Genomic DNA, 9,093 nt, shown 5'->3' with positions numbered 1-9,093 from the left:
AGAGGAGCTTATTTCTAAAGTTAGGGAAATGGATTGGAACAGCCTTGTAGAGAGGGACATAAAAGCACAGATTACAGTGTACACCTTTGATACCACAAAGTTTTGATACTGATACTAAGTTTGGTTCTGTGGCGTTACGTATATGAATTTTTAAACTCATCTCCCTGTTCGCAACAATTCCTTGAGGATGTGGTGTTCAAAAAAACACACGCAGATCGCGCTGTCCCTACTGTGTGTGAAGATATGGTGGCAGAAAGTACCAGAGACTGCAATTTTATGCACTTTTAAAAATGAGCCCTTCGAAAGCCAGAAATCCCAGATACTGGCATAATAAGTATTGACATTTTGACAACTTGATCAAATCCCTGCAGACACCTTATATTGTGATTAGTTTGTCATTTGGTTAAACTTATACCTTACACTTTTCATACTTTTAAAGTTGAGAGCGAAATTTGTACCAGTAGACTTTTATTAGGCTACTTGTCTTCACTGGAGTCTGGTGATATCAGGAAACCTACATTTATGACATTAACACTGAAGGTCAAAAAACATCACCATTGAAATTAGGTGGTTTGCTTTGAACCATGTCTTTGACAAAAAAAATCGCATCTAACAGCCTTTATCAGCTCAGTTGTTGCTGCTTTGGTTGCTCATTATGTATTGCATCATTTTGTTTTGTGACTGCTGATTATTTTCTGACAGAGCTTGCTCTCTGTAAAGTCCTTTGAGAAAGGCTTTGTGAGCTAAACATTGTGTGAAATAACTTAATTTGCCTTGATGCTAAGTAATAAGGGAAGATTAGAGAGCTTAAATTATATATCATCATTTCAACTGTATTAGATCCACATTAACATCAATGTGTTCATAAACATACATAGTCTGTGTTGATGTTGACCACAGTTGTACTCATCTGCAGCATGTTGTTGACTAATGTTGGTTGCAGCCAAAGCTTTGGAATTGAGAATCAACATGTTGGACATCAAGAGGATTTTTTTCACTCTTGTATGAAACTAGGTCTTTGTATATATAGCTGTTTTGATTTCAAAGGTAAACCTAATTGACTGATGTCTTTATAGTGGTTCTGTCTCAAGAAATAAGAACTGTATTGACTACGAAATTCATAGGATCCCACTATGTCACATATTGTAATTGCTGTTGGCGTATTATACAAAGTGCTATTCAGCCTGTACTAAAAGGCATTTCCAAGTGTAGATACAGAATAGCATAATGCCTCCAGACATTTAAAATTTTATGTGTTTATGGAAGACCTTGGATAAAAGCCCATACATCACATCACATACGCAAGCTGTCTTGATAAGGTGATAAAGTATATAGTCTATATGTGATGACATGTTTTGATGTTCAGACAATGTGAGGGAGAGGTGGGGGGGCTTTACATCTAATCTCCTCACGTAGCCTATTTTAATGAGGCCTCATTGGACTGACAGTCTGAAAGCGGTCAGTCTGATGTTGTGTGAGGTGCAAAGAGAGATCACAGATTTCGTGCGAAACTAGGCCAAGGTCAGCAGGCTCTCAGCACTTACTGCAGATGCTGAGCACAACACTTAAAAATCTGTTGAAAGGCAGATCTGTGCAGGATAATCTTGGCAAGAATTCACAATGCAATTGGGCACTCTCTCAATAGAAACAGAGCCAACATGGAAGCTGTTTTTCTTTCCAGAAAGCATTATTTATTTATTTTTTTTGGTTTTTGTGGGTAATGTGTTTTCCACATTATTTACCTGTTGTAAATGTGATCAAAATAAAGCTTAAATGAATTTACCCATTTATTTTTATATAGTTCCATTTATATAGCAACATACTGTAACTATTGTTGCTCATCATGTCCACAAGGAAAACAGCTTGAAATATACAGTATATACACCACATAAACTCTAATTAGTAATAGTATAGCATTTTTCCCCAACATCCTCAAATTGCATTTGCATAATCACTTTCCAGTTTATTGCAAATTTGAATTGGCAACATTCCCAAACTTACTGATTAAATTGGACATAGCAGCTCTTCAGAATTTATAGAAGACTAATTTAATGGTGCGTTGTAGACACTGGTTGTCAATCTCTGTGCATGACAGTCTTTTCTAATGACAAGACAAGTTCATGTAGAGTTAATGTAATAGGGAGTGAACAGTCAATATGATTTGACAAAGTTTAATCCATGTTCTTTTGAGTTGTGCAGAATATAACATGCTAAATGATAGATAACAAATCATGCTGAGAAAATGTTTCCCCCTCTTCACTTAAAGAAGACACTTGTGTCACACCCCTCTGTATATAGGCTACCTGTCTCTATATATGCAGTGTGTCAAAAACAAACACTACCTGGGTTGAGTACATCTAAATCAAACATGACAGTCCCTGCTCTCTGTGGCCCCTTCGGTCGAAAGCTAAGTTTGGTGTGAAGACCTTCGCTTTCTGTCTTTGCTAAGAAGATACACCCTTGTCACTCACAGTCACTCCAATTCAACAGATCAACATGACGGCTCCTCATGAGAGCCCTCCGGCCTCCCCTGCAGGCTGGATGCACTTCTCATCACTTTAGATAACAGTAGGTTTTGAGTTAAAGATAGTAGGATAGTTACCAAACCACGCACCCATTTAAGTCATTTCAGGAGCCAGATGGCAGGATCACATGGTCAAGAGTCTAGTGCTAAAGATGTTACTCTTCCACAAATTCCCACATAACCATTTCAGAATTTACTATTCAAGCACTGTTGTGGGTTCTTGGAGTAATAAAGCATCACTGTCACTTGTCAGACAAAATTACATCAAGATTGCACATACAGACACACGTGCAAACACAAGCACATGGTCCTTTCTGCCAAAAGAAAAAAAAAAAAAAAAGGACACTTGAAGCACTGCAATTTTTTTGTCAGCATTTGTCTGACATTCATCCCTAAATAATACTTATCACGCTGTTGCAATTGGTTCTCCCAAGAAAAACAGAGTTTTTACTCAGTCCCCAACCACTTTCTCCTTGACTGCAGTAAGATGCTTTTCTCTGATGTCCTTTTTAAAGAAGCACATGACCTTTGTGTGGGGCATCTTCATTTGTAAGCTGTCTTTCAGTATCTGCCTGCTAAAAGGTCACCTTCTCTTTGACAGAATGGAAAAAGGCATCACACGTAGTTGACTAATGGTGCGCTAACTTTTAAGTGTGGAGGTCTCTCAGCCTAGTTTTTATTTGTAATCTGTTGCAGTCAAGAGGAAGTTAATATTTATTTAAGCAGATTTGTAGTGTGATGTTCTTGAAATTCACAAAACTGAAATTTACTTTGTGGATTTTCTTTTTTATTTCTTTTTTTTTCTTTTGTAGATCTCTATCGCAAACAAGATTGGAACTACACACAAAACATAATGACAATTGTCTTTCATTAAGCAAAAAAAAGTCACAGATGTTCCACTCTTTAATCTCAAACATGCACACACTACTTGAGATTTGAAAATAATGGCGCATCACATCATACGCTACATGAAGATTATTGTGCTCAAGGGAACAATCAGGCAGCAATGCATCACCTCATGACATCTCGTCTCACGTGATCTCATCTCACATCATCTCATGGGGAACAGAAGTAAACAAAATTGAGACTGGTGCAACAACTTGCTGTAATGTTACTAGCCTAATACTTTGCAGTGAGAAAAAACAAAAGCAGGCTTAACTGTCAGTTTTAATATCTGTCAACAGTAGTATGCTAGCTAACCGTAACCTCAAAGGCTAGAATGTTTACTGTTCCTTGGCAACACTGTCAGCTGCTCCAGGACTGACGTAATCGTAATTGTAATTCAACTCCTAAAGACCCTGATGAGTCCATAAGCAGTTTGGCAGGTTTAAGTTTTTGGATCTGTGAACCCTTCATATTTCCAGATAATCTGGGCAGAACATCAATACAGACCAAGGTCCAGTCATGCTACTCATTGAGCCCTACTGAGCACCGTGGAGACTCACAGCTGTTGTTTGCATTACAATATTGTATAGAGAGTGCTGGAAATGTATTCAAGACTAGACGTCAGTCTGAAAGATACTGAAAATTGATGAAAGATTCCTCTTGTGTGTAATATTAACATAAATTCTGTTACACAAAAATGAAACTAAATGAAGTATTCTCTGCCAAAATACTTTAATTGCATTAAATGCATGAAAAATCATATCAGTGTCAATGTATAGTATAAATTTTCATAAAAAGGTGTGAACAAAAGGACCATAGACACACACACATGTACATACAGTGACAAGAAAAAGTAAGTGAACCCTGTGGAATCACCTGGTTTTCTACATGGTCATAATATGTGATCTATTCTTCATCTAACAGATCTAAATATTCTTCCACCACTGTGTGAACACTATGTGTATTCCTTATGACCTCTTATTACATAAGAAGAGTAGGCTATGGAGGCAGTTATTTGAAATCTTCCTCTAATCAGTTGTACATTTCAGCATGAGCAAATGATCATATGGTACCGTATCATTTACTGTTAAAGTCATTATTTATTAACACTGGATGATGTAACGATGTTATGGCTTGCAGGCTGTTCTATTTCTTGCCTTCACTAAAGATTATTGCCACCCCTCTCAGGAGCTCAGTGCGCAAACTCTGAGAATCACATGGTGAAACGTGGTTGGTCTCAGATGCGGGTAAGATCAGCCATGACAATGTAGCTGGTTGCTCACACAGGCGTGTCTCTTAATTTCAAAATATACAAACTTCTCTTTTAAAACTGACGGCAGTCTGCACTGAACATCAGCCGTGGAGGAAACTGAACATGTCATTGACAGATCTATGTGAGATGAGATTTCACCATGTGATTCTCAGAGATTGAACCGGCGTGCAGATGGCTCATCCAAGAATGAGAAACCCTACTACTACTAATACAGGGAATCCTGCTTCATTAAATCAGTGCTGCTGTACTGCTTCATTAAATCAGTGCAAGACAAGAAGAAGTATGAGTGAGTCTTGAATTAAAGCACAAAGAAATTGAGGATTTAAAGATCTATCGAATGCTTGAAAATCACAGTGGAAAATAATAATAAAACATGCGTGACAACTTCATTTTCTCTCGGATCCTTGAAAATAAAACCAAAAGCCCGAAAACACTGTTAAAGATTTCACGTGAACCAAACTAACCCCCCCCCCCAAGCCTCGATGATCAATTCCCTCGTGAAATAAATGAATGCCAAGAGGCTCTAACCCATTTTTAAACAGCACCAAGCAGAAGGAAAAAGAGCTTCAATTACTGTGAATAAATTGTACATTGACGGCCAACTATTCAGTGATTTCGAGATTACTTTTTGGCTTTTCTAAAGAGAATACACATTACAGCCCAAAATGCGAGCTATAAACCAGTATTCTCTCCCCCTTTTTTCTTTTTCTTTTCTTTTCTGCACTTGTCTTATCTTTCCTTTTTTCCATGACACCTACGAGTTCCCCCTTTTTCTCACTGTTTTTCCCCTTGTTCTCTTTCTTTTGCTCTGTTACATGTTATTCTGTCTCTGTGAGACCCTCTTGCACTGTATGTTTCTGCTGTCTATTGACTCCACATCTGTATATAAACTGAATGTCTGTTTTCTTTTCCAACCATATGCAATAGTATTAATAATGTAATAATAATGTTTCGCTGTCCCTGACTGACTGACTTCTTAATAAGCAATTCTATTATCTCCAAGACAGAAAATGCAATGATGCGCCCCATTATTATTTCCGACCACGCCCTAATCAGCTTCAATCTCATAATCAAAATCACTACAAAACCAAAGACTAGATGATGCTTGAACACATACTCACTGACAGACTGATCCAAGAGTGGATATCCTTCATTGAACTGAATGACTTAATAACAACCCCATATTATTATGGGAAACAGCTAAGTCAGTATTAAGTGGAAAGATCATGTCATACTCCACCCACACAAAAAACAAAGAACATGACTTGGGATAAAAAAGCTTGAACAGAGAGGTGGTAAGTTTACTGTGCTAGTCACTGAAAATCCATCAAATGACCTCAAAGAACTCATTGAAGCCAAAAATGAACTTGATACCATCATAAGTAAGAAAACCATATTCCTTATTCAGAGACTCAGGCATAACCATTTTGAACAAAACAACGAATCAGGACAGTATCTAGAAAATCAACAAAAAATAAAAGAAAAACAATCACAAAAGTCACTAAAAACTCTTGAAAAACTCTTGACAATATCAAACTCCCCGGGCTAAAAAAACAAAACAAATAATCAATCTAGATCAACCACTATCATGAGACTTTAAAAGAGCTTTATTATTATAATAATAAAGAACCTGGAAGCGATGGTTTCCAAACAGAACTTCACAACCATTTCTGGCCAACAATTTCAACATTATTCATTATTCATTCCACCCCATATGAGCACTTATATCACTCCTCCTTAAACACAATCAAGACCCAACTTTCTGCTCAAGCTATGGCCCATTATCTCTCATTAACACAGATATTAAAATCATCGTCATGGCACAAGCCATAAGATTAGAAAAGGTCATCCCTTGTTACAATACACACTGATCATACAGGCTTCATTGAAGGCAGGCATACATCAAATAACATGTGTCGCCCATTCAATTTAATCAGTATAACCGAAAACAAAAATAACTCAATCATGTTGTCATTAGACAACAAAACGCATTTGACTGGGTCAATTAGATATTTTTATTATCCACAAGTCATTCATTAAATGCCATCTGCCAAGACACCAAAATCACTGGTATCACCACCTTGAACACAACCCTTAGGGTCAGTCTATATGCAGATGACCTATTACTATATACACAAAATCCTCTAAAATCACCTGCATCTATGTTCAATCTGATTGGGACATCCTCTAATCTTCGATATCAGAATTTTCAATATGGTATTCAATCAACTGGTCAAAGACAGTAAAGGAATCACCAACATACATAACCTTTTCAAAAATTATAAATTCTTGACCATTCATTAACTAACATAGAAATATGACATCACCAAGAAAACTTTACAGTAGCTCCAATTTAAGAACACACTTAACAACAAGTCCAACTTTCCAACTTGCAACCAGAACCTTTAATGGAAAGGATCCATTTCAACATCTAAAATACCTTTATGTAAACTATCTAAACTCATATCATCACCAAAAGAAAAAAAACAGTATCTATAACAATTACAGAATGGGGAAAAGATATAACAATCAAGACTGATCTTAATATCTGGAAACAAATATGTAGCAATATGTTGTCCATGACAAACAACTCCCGACTAAAGTTAATTATAGCACAGTACACACATAACCGATTGCAGAATGCATCTCATGGGCTTCACCGATACAGATATCTAACCAACATAATAGATTATCAGTCTGTTTGGCAATGCAGCCCAAAATTTCTCACACTCTCCAAATTTAAGGGTCACAGCATTCCACTGTCCCCATGTCTTTGCCTTCAAGGAGATCTCACACCCATCAATATCACAACGCCACACTTCAATCATATATGACCTTAACCATAGCCAAAATAATACACCTTAACATACAGGCACAAACTTTAAATGTCGCAATAGGTTAATTTGTTAATAGACTGTCTCTCAATGGAACAAATTACAGCTTAAAATAATAAACAATCCAAACAATTCAGTGATACCTGGGATCCCATCCTTGACAGTCTCAACTTGCCGACAAATTAACCTCCTTTCCTTTATTATGTATTTATTAATTTTTCTTACCCATTATCACTACTCATTTTCCGTCTTTATTATTTTATTATTTATTATTATATTTTAAATTACAACTATTATTGTTGTTGTGGTTTGTTATTGTGGTTATCTCTTACTATTCAAAATTATTATCATTTTTATTATTGATGATGACGATAATGATGATAATTATTACTCCTTATGTTGTTATCTGTAATGCTGGGAACAGACTGTCAGCACTGCGTTGCGTGAACGTGACATCACTGAACTGTGTAGCCTGCAGCCTGCCAGCTCTGTTTACAGGTCACTGGAATGTTGGATTTTTTTTGACAGAAAGTGTCATTAAAGTGCCACTGACTCCGCATGCAGCTGCTAAAATGGTTAAAAAATATATTTATATTTTTTCATGTCATATTCAGATTCAAACTAGAGATAGGAGACTATAGTGGAAGGTATCAGTTTATGTAATATTGCTGACACGTGAAAAATAGGCGAGAGGCTGAATCTCTAGATCACACAATCCACATGCGCTGAAATGAAAACCACGACCTTCCGCAGCCGCAACGCACATGTGACACGTCCAATGTGTTCCTGGCCTAATCCTATAACCACTACTATTACTATTAACTGCAGTATAGTGGTTCTTAGGTAGTCATAACCCATGAAAATTGATGTGATGTTATGTGTTGTATGTCGGGTTTGTATGTATGTGATGTTCTATGTTGTATATTATGTTATGTTTGTATGCATATTTATCTATCATTAAATTACATTATTCCTGACACCCAGAGAGGAGGTTAAACAGACATATGGCAGAGATGTACATACAAGCCTCACATTACTTTGTATCCAGGAAGAAACACCCACTCCCTACACACACAAAAAACGTGTTTTGAATGAGGATGAACCAAGACTGACAGATAAGGAAACAACTCACGAGTACCTATACAACACTGGAGTTATCTTATTTTACGTTCTTGTGCATCGAGTGGTTTCACACTAAATAAGGTAATACTGTAAAATAATTCCCTTAATCTTTTTTACGAAATTAAACATGTCTTATCTGTTTTTACTGTGAATAACCTAATCTTATAATGAATCATACATTATATATTCTGCACACAATTTATGAATGCAGTAGCCCTAAGGACAGTCATGAATACCAATAAGACCCTATACATCCCGACGATAGGGGAACACAGTCTACAGATGTTTTGATAATTTTGTTCACATACATGTCTCTTAAACAGTGACCTGCTCTGACATGGATAAACGTAGCAGTGCTGCGCCCTGATGCTGACAGCTGGCGTGCAAAGTTTTCCTGCAACCTCTCCTCATTAATTCAGCTCAGGTCGATGGTCATCTTGAAAAACACAGAGCAC

This window comes from Seriola dumerili, unplaced genomic scaffold, assembly GCF_002260705.1.
Source record: "Seriola dumerili isolate Sdu_G_001 unplaced genomic scaffold, Sdu_1.0 BDQW01000331.1, whole genome shotgun sequence".
Classification (NCBI taxonomy): Eukaryota; Metazoa; Chordata; class Actinopteri; order Carangiformes; family Carangidae; genus Seriola; species Seriola dumerili.
Note: the sequence above shows the minus strand (reverse complement) of the source record.